Source organism: Larus michahellis, chromosome 2 (genome assembly GCF_964199755.1).
Source record: "Larus michahellis chromosome 2, bLarMic1.1, whole genome shotgun sequence".
Lineage (NCBI taxonomy): Eukaryota > Metazoa > Chordata > Aves > Charadriiformes > Laridae > Larus > Larus michahellis.
The window spans coordinates 134,613,411-134,630,169 of record NC_133897.1 but is presented as its reverse complement, the minus strand read 5'-3'; positions in this window follow the sequence as shown (position 1 = coordinate 134,630,169).

Sequence of the window (16,759 nt, the reverse complement as noted above, 5' to 3'; positions counted from 1 at the left end):
CAATGTTTCCTCTGGTGCAGAGGAAGAGAAAACACTTTCCCAAAGAGAGGTGAACTCTACAAACCCAGATATGCTATCAGGAGGCTTTCTCCAAACTCCATAATTCTGTGATTTTTCTTCTAGCGGCCAGGAAAGCCAGAGGTACGAATTCCCATATGTGCTAGTTTGATGTGAGTTCTGTTATTATTAATTATTTATACAGCACCATGCGTGTGCATGATTCTTTATAGACAAAAGATAATATCCCCCAAGAGCTTGCAAACCAAATGGCCCAGTGGTACAAACACTTCTTTAGCTTTCCTAGGACGTACTACCTGGAATAATCCACCAATGTCAGTGGGCTACTTAGGCGCTGGTAAGTGCTCTGCTGGGTAGGAAGTGTTTGCAGGATTAGGCTGTAGTTAAACCATGACGCGATCATGGGTGATGAGGGAAGGGAGGGCAAGCGTTCCAGCAATAAGATCATGCTGTTGCTTTGGTTATAACAAAGGTGTCAAGGGGTTAGGGCATTTTTAGTGTTTTACACTATTTGTGATCCTGTTACCAAGAAGGAAAAGCTCAGCTTTATAGGCCACACGGAAGAAGTGAGCTGCTGAGGAGGAAGACTCGCTTCGAGCGGGGGGAGAGGCACAGCCCGTTACGTGAGGAAGAGGACTCCAGAGGTAAGGAGGAATGCACAAGAAGAAACGCTAACCATATGCTCGGAGAGTCTCCATCCTCTGCTGTAGCTAGCACGTGTCCACTATATCCTTGAGACTTGAGAGCTTTTTTTTTTTTTAATTGAGGGCATTTTCAGAAGTTTCCCAGTACATTTCCAGCTCTTGGCAAGACCCAGACACATCTGTGACATTTAGCTGATAGCCTCCTTAGTGAAGGGAAGGTTGCCAATGAATCCTTGTGCAACTGTTTATGCTACAAACCAAAGCGTACAACTGCCAGTTTCACTCTTACAACACAGAGAGCATTTTTCCTCCTTAATTGAAAGTGTGGAACACAACAAAGCCTTTAAATACTGAGAAAACAACCAGCTGAAACAAGTAGTAAGAGAGACATCAAGGATGACAGGCAGTAGGCCCTCTGCCCAGCGAGACACACAGCCAGGGCATACTCTATTTTTAAAAGCAACCTACAGACTTTAGGAAGAATATAGGATTTGGGGGGCAGCGGATTCAGGACTACAGGACTACATGGCACTTCAGAGAAATACATCCATAGGGAAGGGATGCTGCCTTGGGAGTAAAGGCACAGACTAGCTATGGGGTTGGGATGAGGCAGCAGAGAAAGCCAGTGGTAGCAGAGAGGGCTGAGTTGCTCCCCTGGTCTCAGTGGAAATCTTTCCTGGGAGGCTTTTTTCAGGTGCAGACTTTTGCAGAGTGTGGGACAGTCGCTCTGTGGGCACAACCCCGCAGCAGAAACGGGGCAAGCAGTAGACTGGAGCATCAGCACCTCCATCCCACCAAGGGCTGTACGAATGGACCAAGCGGCTGGACAAAAACCCTGTCTTTGTGGGGGTAGTGTAGAAGTCCATAAACTCACTGCAGTTTTGGCTTTTCTGACAGCTCCAAGAGTTAAAATATGGGATAAAATAAGTTTAATTATGAAAGTAACAAAATGAAGGAAATGAACAGGAAAACTCAAACAGGAGATTAGCTTGCAGCCACTGTCTGCAGCATGAATATTTCGAGTTGTCAACATTTTGTGGGAAGCGAATGGGTGTCGCAATGGTTAAATGAATTGAGAGACACCTCGCCCCTACATTTGGAGGGTGAGGATGGCACTTGCACAACAACAGACGTCACCAACCCTCACTTTTCTGAATCCCCCCCCCACTTAATCCCTCTGTGATTTGTGAGACTCTTCTTTTTCCTGAGCTAGTCTGTGATACGTGACTAAATTCGTTTCCATACATTTTTTAAAGTTTTTAAATAATTCTGACAGATCACAAAGAGCACTTGAAGCAAACAGATACGTGTAGGCAGATCCATAGATTATGGAACTCAGATACTCTAAATTTTCTCTGCCCTTTTTGGTGTTTAACCTGTTCCAGACAGTATTACTGTTTTCTCTTACAAGTTTCACATTTTTTAACCTGAATTTTTACACTTTATTAGTAATATGCTTTGAATTCTACATAAAAAGGACTGGTGATGGAAACAGCCAGACCTTCCTGACTGACAAATCTTTTACATATGACAAATATAAAACTAACCAAGAGATAGTCTGGTTCTGAGGTTGTTTTCCTTGCCATACAGACGGCTTTTGATGTAAGAACCCTGAACTCAGTGCATCTGACACTTGAGATCAGGCTTTTGTTGGTACAAAGTACTCCATAGTGTCAGTCACAGAGAAATGAGCCATTGTCCTCACAGATAATTAGCATGCCTCTCCCCTCAGAAAAGCATGTTTTCAAAGTTGCTTCTGACCTCCAGCATGAATGGCGTCACACATACTTTAGTTGTAACGCATGCAAAATAACATTAGATGCACCACCAAGAAATATTCACACCCTCTCCTTCTTACAGTCAAAGATAGGGCTGATGCTTCACAGGTCTAAGTGGTGGTGGCTCCTAGTCCTTGCTGACCCTCAACAGGCAGCTCTCAGTAGTATGTAGGTTCTTGACATGCTGACCTGGTATAGTATTTCATCAATTGTTACCAGGTCTTCTGGAGTGGAGTGGAGTGGAGTGGAGTGGAGGGGAGGGTCTAGAAAGAATCACAGAATACCAGGTTGGAAGGGACCTCAAAGAACATCTGGTCCTTTCTTGGCAAAAGCAAGGTCTAGACAAGATGGCCCAGCACCCTGTCCTGCTGAATCTTAAAGAGTGTCCAATGTCAGGGAATCCACCACTTTCCTAGGGAGATTATTCCAATGGCTGATTGTTCTCATTGTGGAAAATTTTCCTCTCGTGTCCAATCGGAATGTCCCCAGGAGTAACTTGTACCCATTGCCCCTCGTCTTTTCCATGTGACTCATGTAAAAAGGGAGTCTCCATCTTCTCTGTAGCCACCCTTTAAACACTGGAACATGGTGATTTAAAGAGAAGCAGCAGCTCTGAGTGAAGGGAACGGCCCTTTCACCTGAGCAGATGGCTGTGGCTCTCCTGCCAACAGCCCTGGGAGCATCACGGCCCCATGACACAGCCAGCAACCAAGGGGAAAATTCACAGGGAACAACTGTCTTCATCTTCTTCCTTCTGACCCTTGAGAGTAAATGTGACATGGGACATCACCTTAGACCAGGCAGATGCAGCCTCTGAGTGCGTTTCAGCTTCTCCTACCGTCACTACCGGACTGCAGCTACAGAATTCTACATGAGCTTTTGTACTGAATTGCCAACAGAAATCCCAAGAGATTCGGTCTCAAAAGCATACTTAAAGAGGGAATATTGTCTGGATGTAATTTAGCTGCTATTGCCCAGCAATTCCATAGATCCCTTTGACTTGTGACATTAAATATATGGAGCGAGCATATGAATGGATTAACATACACGGTCCTATAATTAGCTATGTTATTAAATTTGCTAAGTAGTTGGGGGGAAAGGGGCTTGTTTGCCATCTGTTTAAAAAGTATCTCTCTTTCCGCTGAAATCTGGATATAAAAAACCCCAGACATGTGGGCATGACTGCCTTACATACATTACTGGGATTATTTCCCTTGAGTTAACCAAAGACAAGCATGATTCATATATCAGTAGAATGTTGTGCAAAAATGTGCATAGCATTTTTTCACATAACGTTCCATTTCCTTCCCATTGTAAATTATGAATCATGTAAACATCATGAATTACAGAGTTTTGTTGGTCTGGGGTTTTTATTTTTTCACTGTGACCCTAAAAACTACGTAATGGAAGAGTAATTATACCAGGCAGCGTGGTAAATTCTTCCATTGAAATTATTTTTTAATCCTACTCTTGTCGCTATGTAACCACACAGTCATTTGCTTCAATTTCTCTAGAAAACTTCCAATAACTGCACTATGATTTTAAAACCCAGATACACATGCGCGCACACACACATGTACACATTCCCACTGACTTTGAATATAGAGCGTGTTCGTACAGAAAAAGAAGGAAAAATTGGCACTGGTTAGAATAGTGATCCATATTAAATATTTAATCATTAGCCTCAGTTAATGGTTAATTGTCTGGTTAATGGTTAATTGGAAATTGTCTTAAAAATGTGAAAACAATTCTAAAAAACCTTAGGATATGACCCTAATTCACAAACTCTTCAGCAGTGAGCTCTGTCACTCACCAGAGACCCTTGGAAGCTTGATCTGGGAGAGCACAAGGGAAAGAGAGCACACAGGGAAAAAAACACCCCAAAATGAAAGACTCCAGAGCATGGGAAGCCCTCCAATACAGTAATGAGCAGTACTGTAAGTCGATATTTCTACCTAGACACTTACTTTTAATGATACATTTCTTTAGATTGATGAGCAAACATTTGTGATTTCCAATCAACCATTCAGCAACAGTTCCTGCAGCATGAAGACCAAGTGTTTCAATAGCTTTTTTCAAAAAGTACGTATGAAAGTGGTACAAAAGCATAGCTGAAAACAAGGGGACTGGATCTAAGCTGTTTTTCCATTTGCCTCAGGCTACCTGAAAGGATGTTCACTTAAGTCAGAGGCAGAGACCTACTCCAATATTATAATTATGCGGTTGGGGTTCACTCTCACATCCGCAAGGATTAAATTTAACTGTCGCAATAAAGCAATGGAGAAGGTGGCACAGCATATAGGGAAGGGAGCTGTTAGATACATTGACATGTACAGTCTAACTTCAGGAGTCCCATACAGTCATCGGAGGGGGTTAAGCTTTCAGCGTGGGTGCTCTGAGTCACTGCCCAGAGGAGCTCAAGGGGTGATTATTTATACAGCACATTAACCGCACAGGAGTATATAGGAGGTCTAAAGTTCAGGAGCTGAACATGAATACTCCCCAGAAGGTATGGAGTTTGCATTTCTTTCTGTTTGCCACTATCCCCATGGCCCCCATGAGCTCCTCCAAGCCACATTATAGAAGACCAAGAAACTTTCTAATTTACACAGGCCAGAAATAGCTGCTATCAGTGATCCAGACTAAAGTTTCTCTGGCTATGTCCTCCTCTCTGGCAGTGGTAAAAAACAAGTTATATGTTGGCTGTTTGTCCCTGCACAGAACAAAGTGGCCAAGATAAACTAGCTGGGTATTCTTTGCATGCAAAAAAAGAAAAGAAATGAAAACCAAAAAAGAAACTCCCCACTAAAGACCCTCATCCATCTGTTGTTCTTTAGGGATGCTTTAACATTAGCTAAATATCACTTATTTACACCTGAAGAAGTTAAATGATCTTGTTCCCATGAACTCTCTTACAAATGCTGTCCTGGCCTGTGATTTATATAAAAGTAGCTGTTCCCTTAATTTTATTCACAATAGCTTCATTCTTACCGTATGAACCTGCTTTGTCAGTATTCGCTTTGATTTATGGAAGATTTCAAACTACCAAAATAACTATCCCTTTTCTTTTCATTAAAGCTAATCCCCACAAAGACACTTTCATCTGCTGATTAGTCATGCTTCAGCGATCCTTGCTAACCAGAGGCTAAGTTATTGATGTGTTAAAGATGTAATCGCAGAGATTCAAGACCACTGAAGAAAATTCAACGTGTTGTTTGACAGTGTCAGAATTTAACAGTGTCTTGCCTTATTGAACCAGCCTGGGTAGCACATACTCGGCAGCGTGGTCAAGTCCCTTCAGTTAGGCTACAGGCAAGAAAGGTCTTGTTAGAAAGTGTTTCAAGTCTACACAGACACTCTGCATTACAGATCATCAAGAGAAGGGGTAGGGATTTCCAAAATACCTCGGGGAAGTCGGACCCCCGACTCATTCAGCAGGAACAAACCAAATGCTGGCATTTCTCTAAATTGCACCCAAGTTTCTGAGCCAGAGGAGCAATACATTTTCCATTATAACCTGTACACATAATTCTGAAAAATTCACCATCATGACTTATATTTCCCAGGCCTTGTCTCATTTGAACGGTTGTTTGGAATCATCTAAGCAAACCCTTATTACACCTTTTTATGCTTAGATGATTCTGACCATGGTGAAACAAAACTTTCTTTCTGGCCCTCATTGTCTCTAAGTGGTTTTACATTTAGATGACCACAAGCTGTGATGACAAGCTCGTATACTAGTAGTATTTTCCCATGAATTCACAAAGATGATCGTCTGAAATGTTTAACTTAATAGATATGCTAAGTAGAATAAGGACTTGTGGAGCTCTACACCCTGGCTTAGAGCTAACGGAAGTCTTCAAGACTAATCCACCACCCAGTGAGGCAGCTTGTATTACACTTCAAAAATGGGAATGTGACAAGCCTGAACCTCCGCTTCCAGCAGTCAGCACCTCTCTGACACGGCTGTCATTAGTGGCTACATGACACATGTTGAAGTTCATCAAAATACAACCTTGCCACAGGTACATCACAACCTCCTCAGCATATTCATGCTTCACTATCTTGACCTTAATAGTTTTGTGCCGTTTAGGAAATTAAACGTGAGTGAGACCTGCTCTAAATCCCAACTGGCTTCACAACTGACATGTAGAGGTCTCCAAGTAATAATCAGCTTAAGTCTCGTGTAATCACTTTTAGGGGCATAAACATATATTCAGCTGCCATTATCCATAACTATCCAGCTGTAATATGACCTGCTTCACTCAGGTCTTCTCCATCATCGGTGGATGACTGTAGATTAGTGACAGCAGGAGGCCGCTGTGGTTGCCACAGTCAGCCTGGGCTGAAAATGGGTTAGCCATTTTTATGTAGTATGGAGCCTGAACAGACACGTCCTGCTGAGCCTGAGCTGGCTGTCTTCGGGGCTAGGCCAGGTGTCACTGCATTGTGTCCCCAAACTGAAGGAGGTGACAGCATGGAGACCCCTACATAGAGGCTCAGGAGGGTCCCAACCCAGCTGACACCATCGTACCAGGACGGGAGCTGGGATGGCTCTGTGCACCCACCAAAGTGTCTCTGCAGGAGTCCTTCTGAAAACACCTTGTGCTGCTCCTTCTCCCAGAGCCCGGTTACACAAATAGCCAGGCACTGACTGCACTAACTCAGATGCCCACTTTGTCCCATTTTCAAAACTGCTGTGCAGATGAGCCCACACTCATCGCTCTCTCTCTAACTTAGATGAGCTACTGGCTGCTCCAGGTTTGGACCTGGAGCATAAGTTCCACAATCTTAACATTACTTATGTTTGACCTGGATCAGTATAGCCATGTCCCTTTCCAGTCTTCCGTCATTCAATCTCAAGCGCTGTTCACTGATAGACTCATTTCCACACTTTACCCCTTCCTTTCATGTCCTGTGCTAGAAGACACTGATGATGCTCCTTCTGCCACGTCCAGCCTTGTACTCATAGCGCTCCTTTGTATCACGGATTATTTTCCACACAGCTGATGTTTCACCCATATTATGTCAGTTTCCCTTATTTTGCAGCATAAACTCATCATCTGTCCTTGCTGTTTGGTAAATTCGTGAGCCAGATCAGAATCCCCCTTTCCTCATGGATATTAGACGCAGAGCAGCATGTACAGGGTTCATGGCAGACAGCTTTCTGCCTCCTTTCTAGCAGCTGCTTCTTCATCTGGTGTATTTCTGGACGGATAACATCCAGTTCCAGGGCAAATACTGCTCCTCTAGGAATGTTCTTGGAATCCTCTGGCTGATCTTGGTCTGAGAGCCCAAATCCACTGAACGCATATAAATTAGGCCATTGCTAATTTGTGCTGGAAAGCCCTGCTGAATATAGGAATATGCCAGGAACACGCAAATCTCCGAGATCCTGTTTTCAACTGAAATGGTTTCTTCTCACTCACTTCATTCACCTTTCAGCTGTGTCCTGGCCAGATGAGACTGATGACTGCCCCACACAGCACATCAAAGATTTGCTCCATCTAGGCATAAATCACGCTTGGGAGGGGACTTGAACTCTACACCACAATCGGAGCTGGTCCTGCAGGTTACCTGCTGGATGGTGCCCTCCGAGCCCTGCGTCAGCCACTTGTTTGGTATTGTTATTATAGCAAAATAAAGCCAAAAAAGCCTATCAAAGTTTTACCCCTCGTATATAGAGGAGTTTCGTATTAGCTACAGCTCGGACAGTCTGACTTTAGGCTGCATGGCAAATGAAAAAAAATAAAATTATTTCAATGCCCAAGCTAGATCAAGTCAGCTCTGATTTGTGTCAGGTCCACCACTCGTATTTGTTCTGTGATTGCGCACTTAAGGCAAGGGGTTTTTTTCCTATGTTTTATGCAGCCTAAACGGAAGAGGTGAGAATTGGACTTCCATTTTCAAATACCTTTATTTCTTCACTTTTGGAAAATGATAAATTACAGTGAACAATTGATCAGATTAAAATGTACAAAATCACTTATAACCTGTATATGTCAAATTCCAAGGCAATTAGGCTATTACTAGTGAAGAAAGACAGCACAGAGGAAAAACATGTTTTCATTGTGACCTGGCAGTTCACTGACTCAGAGACAGCCTATCTGTACCAGATCTGTGAAGCAATCCAGAATATTTCAACCAGCTGGGACGGATAATGCTGACACACATGAGACAGAGCCAATAGTTGTATCTCACAGAGGCAGCAACAGCCCTCAGTGTGACTAACAGGTGTCATGTTGTTCCAGAGGTTTTAAATGATCGCATCCTAGTTTTATTGTAATGAAAAACAGCTTAGTTGCATCCACATTGACTGTCCATAGACCTCTCATTGCTGTGAGTAGGTAGGTCAAGTAGGTAGGTTCTGATTACACAGATGATCAGTTTGCATGGCTTTTTGAGTGACTCTTCAACCAAGTTGCAGTGCCTGGACAGTCAATGTGGATATGGTAAGGAGCGTGCCTTGTTCCTTTAGCCCAGGCAGCGTAATTCACTCTGATACTGAGACCAGCACCCAGCTCCTTCACTACTACTTTGCAGATCTCCTTGAGAATGAACAATTGCTTCTTTCTCAAAGGACACCCCATTAATCAGCTTGTGAATGCTGATGTATATCCCTTTGCCATTGGTTTATCAACCCAATCCCAAGAGGATTTTACTGACGTCCTGATAAAATCCTGTTTCTTGATGACAGTATGACCAGAAAGGTACCCATTAGGTGGCCTTCCAAGTCCTCCTCTCTTCTTCTCTCAGGTAGCTTCTCTTTATGGAGAGTTACCTTGGAGCAGGAGGAACCCTACCCTTTGACACACGTGTCACTAGCATTAAAGAAACCTCTTCAAAGTGGTACGCAAATACAGCCTGATCAGCTGTTTCTGCCTCCATGTGGCCTGGCACACAGCTAGCTGCTTCTCCGTGGTGGTACCTGAGAAAGCACGCCTGGGGACCCTCAGGCTCAGAGTAACTTTTGCCCATCCCAGGCAGGCCTCTTTCTCTGTTGAGTGCTTAGGCATGCTTTTTGTCCCCTTTCCTTGTACTTTTTTCCCCAGAAATTGTGGACATTGTCTCTGGTAGTCTTCTGGTATACCTCCTGTAGTCTTCCAAAACATGCTGGTTGTATGACTAATTAAGTGGGAGTGGGATTAGAAAAATAATTTCACTTTTTCTGTCACCAGTAGCTATATCTACACTAGTACATCAAACTCTGCCAAGCCTGAGACGCAGAGGCATGTTCTAGGCACATCCATACTCCTGAACTTTGTCAGTCACCGAAGCATGGAATAGGCATATTCGCCCTACCCAGTGGCTCTGGCCCATGGCCTGTGTCATCCCCTGACACACGCTGGGAATATTTTAGGGGAATATTTTAGGAGACTGCTACTTGGCATTAGCCAGAACTGTGCCAGGGACCCCAACAACAATTTAACAACATAAACAGGTTTTGGTGCCCAGGGATGTTCTTTGGTACTATTTAATTTCTAATACAGGAGTGGCCAGCATGTCCGGAATATATCTCATTTTATTCTTTCCATTATATTTCTCAAAGAAACTTTAGTCTAAGAACTCCTGGATTCAAGATGTAGTTACTCAAGGTCAGTAATTGCTGGTCGGTAAAAAAATACTTCTGGACAGCATTTCTGTGGACATTTGTGTTAGTAACACCTGGTCTCATGCACACACACAGAAAATGACCATATGTGAGAAAGAATTTGCAGAGAATTCAAGTGACAGCACAGAGATTTTTGTTTGTTTTTCAGGGCACATCCAGCACTTGGTGATATGGCTGGAAGTCGTGACTTTCTGCTTGTGTTTGGAAGCCTATGGGACAGGAATTGCTGGTCTCGCCTCTTGTTCATACTCTTTGGCTATTCACGGCATAGAAATTGTGACTGGGTGTTGTGCAGACTTATGGAAAAGGTAGGGTGAGTCATACTCGTAGCATGAATATGTCTTTTATTCCAGGATGTTCTTTCACAGGAGAACTTCATAGCAACAGGTTTGGTCTAGGGAGCCTGAATCTGATGTCATGCCACCTATATAATTTCTGCTATAACCTGTGAGTTCACTGGAGAATATATCTCTTTCATGTGCCTTGAAAAAGAAACACAGCTTAAGTGGTTTCAAGTGGACATGTTGAAGCCTTGCTGGTGTAAGCATTACAGGATAGTATAAGCCATATCATTCTTTGGCAATGGCAGAAGGTCCTCAATGCTAATACAAATCCATGAAGGCTAATAAAAGTTTTTCCTGGTGCTTCTTCTTTATTAAAGTTAGTAAAAGCTATGGTGTCTCTACCTCCCCCATTCTAATTATTGCTCAGAATCAAGTGCCAGAATAATTAGTTCATTGCTGAAGAACTTCTTACTGCTTTTCTTAGCAGATCTCATATCCCATACAAGGCACTGATTCACAACTCTGACTGCAAGTATGAGAAGGCCTGGGTCTGGGAAAGAAAAAAGCATTAACATCATATTACTCCAAACCAGTTCATGTAGAGCATTTCCTCCACTAGCTCTCCACCACCCACCATCCCAGCTGGCTTCAGATTCATCTGATCAACACCCGACTGAATGTACAGGACACGCAATGCTCACAATGTACTTAAATGTCATAAAATTCAGTTCTTATCTCCATGTCAAAGGGCCCCAGGATGTGGATCACAAATGTAAATGAGCGCAGCTGAATACTTTTCCATTTTCGCTTTTGTTTTTACCATGGGGTTTGAAGTGTCACATTCTGTAATACAACTTCCCTTTTCTAGTCACAAACAAATGACATCTGGCCACTTTCAATAATAAACCTAAAGAGAGGGGACATTTCCTTTTAGCTTATTGGGTCCCCTTCTTAATCTTCAAATTCTTCTGAGAGCTGGGGAGAAGGAAAACTTTGAAAAAAATAATCCCCTAATGATTAAACTCGCTGACAAAAAAACTTTCCTTCGAACCTCTGAGTAGCGTTTTCTTCACACGATCTCAAACATCCCGACACAGTTAATGTTTGAGGAGCTGTTTGCTGCTCCCACTCTTGTTCTTACATCATACAGGAAACCCTTGCAGGAAATGAACGTTCAGTCAGCCTTCTTCTCCCTCAACACCTTGGGCTTACAAGCCTAAGAGAGAAAGCATACAAAGAAGAATTAAGGTGGGGTAAGAGCACCAGAAAGGCAGGCCAGACACCAATAAATCATACACCTTGATTTTCCTGCCTGGCACAACATACAGTTTTCTTTCCGGAGATGTCAAATAACCTGGGTTTCACCGAGCAGGAAGGTTTCACTACCTATCCCACACAGGGGCTTGTCATTCAGGGTTGTATAGGCTGAGTCTGCTTTGTGTCTGTGTCATCTCAGAGGGCATTTTTCAAAGGAATACAAAGAAATCAAATGCTTCTCTTCCATTTCATGTGAAAGAATGGGCTCCCGGCCCTTGATGTATCCCCAGCCTGAATATTCTCATCACCGTAATGATGTGGTGCGGCAATTTGTCCGGGCAGAAGGACTGTGGTTTCGACCAGACTCACCCAACTCTTTTTCACCTGGGAACAGAGAATGGCTGAGGTTATCAAAATTACTAAAAATTTGGGAAGGCATTGTGAGCAGTGGTAATGAAAAGCTCTTTTCTTCTTCGGTTCTTAGTCACCAGGAATATCAGAAACCTCATTTTAAAGATTAGATTGCTTAGGCCAAACCACTGCCAATGGTGCAATGCATACGAAGTCCTGAAGGGGCAATTTAGTGACTGTATAAGGAACCTCATGTCTTCCTCCTGATGATCTACAAGGGCTTCTTTCAGAGCTGATTCAGGACAAGGGAAATATTTCCTATGGCCCAGAGAGTAGCACCATCCCTGCCACCACAGCTAGTTAGAGGTTTTCTAGATAAATGTTTTTTCCTTTCTGCTGAAAATATGAATACACTGAAACAGATTTCTGTTGAAAATACTGAAATGCTAAATGGAAATACACTCCATTTTCTGCTTGCCCACTCAGCCAGTTGCCTGCTCAGCGCCCTTCTAGCTCCCTTGGCAGGTGCAGGACTTCTGTCTTGCAAAGTGCTTGGAAAAGCATCTTTTGGTTTCGACACACTAGGAAGTGCCACAGCAAGCGTCATCTGGTCTTGTCAAACCAAATGAGTAGCTATCGCCAGAGTAAAGCTAGTGGAGACTGCAGGAGACAGACCAACGTGGCCTTGAACACTTCCAGCGATGGGGTATCCACAACTTCTCTGGGCAACCTGCACCAGTGTCTCACCACCCTCACAGGAAATAATTTCTTCCTAATACCCAATCTATATCTCCCCTCTTTCAGTTTAAAACCATTGCCCCTCATCCTGTCACTACACTCCCTGATGAAGAGTCCCTCCCCATCTCTCCTGTAGGCCTTCAGGTACTGGAAGGCTGCTATAAGGTTTCCCCAGAGCCTTCTTGTCTCCAGGCTGAACAACCCCAACTCTCTCAGCCTGTCTTCCCAGGAGATGTGCTCCAGCCCTCTGATCATCTTGGTGGCCCTCCTCTGGACTCTTTCCAACAGGTTCATGTCCTTCTTATTTTGGAGCCCCCAGAACTGCATGCAATACTCCAGGTGGGGTCTCACCAGAGCAGCAGAGGGGCAGAATCACCTCCCTCAACCTGCTGGCCACGCTTCTTTTGATGCAGCTCAGGATACAGTGGGCTGCGAGCACACGTTGCCAGCTCATATTGAGCTTCTCATCAGGCAACACCCCCAGGTCCCTCTCCTCGGGGCTGCTCTCAATCCATTCTCCGTCCAGCCTGTATTTGTGCTTGGGATTGCCCCAACCCACACGCAGGACCTTGCACTTGGCCTTGTTGACCTTCATGAGGCTCGCACAGGCCCACCTCTCAAGCCTGTCCAGGTCGCTAAATGCAAGTGAACCTCTTGTGGCGCACAAAAGAGATTCTCTGTGTTGAACCTGTTCCGTCCAACAGAGATGTCGAGCTTTTACCTGTTTGATGTTCATGTGGTTCCCGGGGCAGTACAAGGTTCAAGGGCTGTTACAGGCTCTCCTGTGACTAGCGGTGTGGCTATGCTGGTTTGGGAAGTCCTCGAACAATCTGAAACACCCACTGTAGAAGGTAGTGAGCTGGCAGGTCTGCTGATGCTAACATCATCAGGTCACATTTCAGCCCTCTTCCACGCCCATCCTTATCTTGCAATGGTCCATTAGAAAGGGAAACTGACCCTTTAAAAAAAAAAAAGGGGGCAACAAAATCAAGTACTAACAGAGTCATGTGCTGCATCAGCTGAGGTGCTAAGGAACACAACAGCTATCACATGAATCACAGCAGTACTGGGGGGATTGTAACACTGGCGACAAGTTTCTAGACAGCTCAGCACGCAACTCTCCAAAGCAGTGGGGAATTGTCAGAGGTGTTGTACAGTCTGCAAGATTTTGGAATATTACCTGGTAATAGGTGAGAAGAAAAACCTAAAGCAGGGGTTGTCACACCCGGGCTGACCTTCCTGCAACGAACCACATGATGGTCTGACAAAGAGTGACCAGACTGCCTCTGCACCAACCCCCCCGAGACGCTGTTGCTGTATTCTGACGGCATCAATGTAGCATTTGGAAGTGAGCAAAATAAGCTGTTTGTAAATATCCATGTCCACCTACAGAAATGCCCTCCGTGGAAACAAGCAACAGAGCTGGCAAGCCTACTGCCACTGTGAGGCTCACAAAATCACACTCCAAAAACCCCCCTGAGATTTAAACTATTATTGCAGTGGACTGGTCTCTTCCTCTGTTGCTTTCTGAGTTTGTGATCCTCCAACGTTTGTGCTTCTCACAGCTTAGCTCTGCCACAAGGGCTTCTAGGAAAAATAGTACGGGATCTTCCAGGACGAGTCTCACAGCACATGGCTGCGCTGACTTCTATGGTGAGATGAAGGAAAACACAGCAATGCTGGCTAGAGACAGTTAACTCTAACCCCCCGCCTCTGCCTGGGGGCACAGGAGCTCCGGCCATGTCACTGAATGTGGGTCACTGACTTCAGAGCCTGTGGTTGCATACCGTTCCCATCTCCAGTTCAGAGGGGATGCTCTGGGAGTCAGTTTAGCTTTCTAATCCATGAGAAGCTCACCCATAGTTTACATTTTCCAATATTTTAATGGTGACTAACAGTGTTATTGAACTCCAACAAGGACAAGCTTGTTTTACAGGTCCCAGCCTCGTCTCTGGCACTCCCCACTTGCAGCCTGTTGTCCAAATGTTCTCCTTGTCAGTGAAACCCTGTGGTCCAGTGCTCTACAGCCTGTCCCACATCTTCTTGACCTCCTACAAAATCTCTCTCCAAAATCTATCATTCATCAGTTTGTTCCCAATGAGAGTAGTTGATCAAAGCAAAAATACGGCTTCTTGTATTTGCCAGAATCAGAGAACCCCACAGCTTATCTGATGTGAGCACCCATCGTCACGGCAGCTGAGCTAACTGGAATCATGTTTAGCTGCACACTGCCTCCCAAAAAAACGGGCTTGGCTGGAGCTAGCAAGTTAGCTGGGGTCTCTGTGAGGGAAGAAAAACAGACCTTCCATGTAGAGCGGACGAATGGAGAGCTGACCCCGTCACTTCCAAAGCCTCTGAGAAGAGCCCAGAGCAGAGACAGCATGTGAACATGAAGACGGTGCTCCCTCCCACCCACCTACGGTGTGCAGGAGGCAGAAACGTTGCCTGGCTTGGAAAGTCACGGTGCTAGTGCATTGCCTGACCAGCACAGAAAAGTTTCTGTGTTTATGGTAAAACCAGCAAAAGCAAGGCCTGACAGGATTCTTTTATAATCAAGATCATTTTCTATCCCACAAGCAGGAAATCTGAGGGGCATTGCAAGAGAGGGAGATTTTGTTAAGCGGATTAACATATTAACTAAAAATAAAGATTGGACATATTTGGAATTCTAGGATAATCTCGCTTTTCTGGTGACAATAGAAACCACTCACGCCTCTCTCCTCTGCTTTCCGTAGTGCTCAAATTTGTACTAGCCAGTCAATTGATGAGTTTATCTGTGCTGTGCATAAAAAACATACATCTCTGCCTAGAGCACAGGCTGACATTTGGGCCCAGATGATCTAGTGATTGGCATGTTTTGATTCAGCAACTACATGCTGAATAGTTTACCAAAAGAGGCTTTTTTAAATATAAAATTGGTCTTTTTTGACTTAATTACTTCACATTTTTTCCCCCGTACAGCATCTTCCTTTCATTTTGCCCATCCAAAGTCACAAACCCGATGAGGAGGGAGGAGATTTTTAAAAACCTCCTATAGTCCCCACTTAGCCTGAAACGTCCAACCTCCGTGCCCTCCCGACGGCAGTCCTGGTGCTGTGTCAGAGCCCAGCCAGAGCAGTCTGAGCAGTGGAGATGTCCCTCGGGGATAACGGTGCCCACCCTGAGCTGTGCTGTCTCATCTTCACTGGTTCCAGTCCCGGAGGTAGCTCATTTCAGCTGGCTTGAGTACCAAGCTGTGACTTGTGTGGTGTTCACCGTACGATGTGCAGGCATGCGGAGGCTTTTGCCTTTCCTCACGATCATGGCTCCTGCTTGGCTTTTTCTGCTTCAAATACATGTTTGGCTAAGCAAGCTGATACATGGACCTCCTTAGTGTGGCCCTCTCCTTCGCCCTAAAGCCGAAGAGTCTCACAGGCAGCTGGGGGATCACCTCAGGACCTTGGCCCAGGGGATTATCTATGGTGTCCTCTTAGGAGAGTGCCCAGAAAGCCCACAGCTCCACAGGGGTACAGGGACTCGGTGCCTCCACTGCCTGCGTTATCTCTGAGCTGTGTTAATGAAGGTAACTGATTGTTTTCCTGTCTGTCAGCCCCAAGGGGAGCCTCGTGGTGCACACACTCGGCGTGGGCTTGGTGACCAGTTTTACCACTGCAGCTCAAAGTCATGGGGGTTTCAGACCTCCCTCCCCCAGTCCATTAGAAAGCACAAGGAGCCCCATGGGGGTTTATTTTGGCTTCCCACCAGTGGCACAACCTGGGTGCAGTGTGCTGGCCAGCCAGCAAGTGGCCATTTACCTTCCTATTGAGGGAGATCTATCCCATGACTCCTATCTACCCTCCTCTCTTGCAACTTAAAATTATGTCTTCTTTCGAGCTGCAAAGGCAGCTGAAATCTCTCAAGAATTAATGAAAAATAAATGCCGTAGCGTTCTTCTGTAGGAACCTTGCAATGGGTTTATATGCATATGTGTGTGTGTTTATGTACGTACACACGCACACACAGATTGCACCGTTTCAGCAGGGGACTTTCTATTTTACATTCTACTCGGGCTAACACTTGCACTTTAATACCAGATAT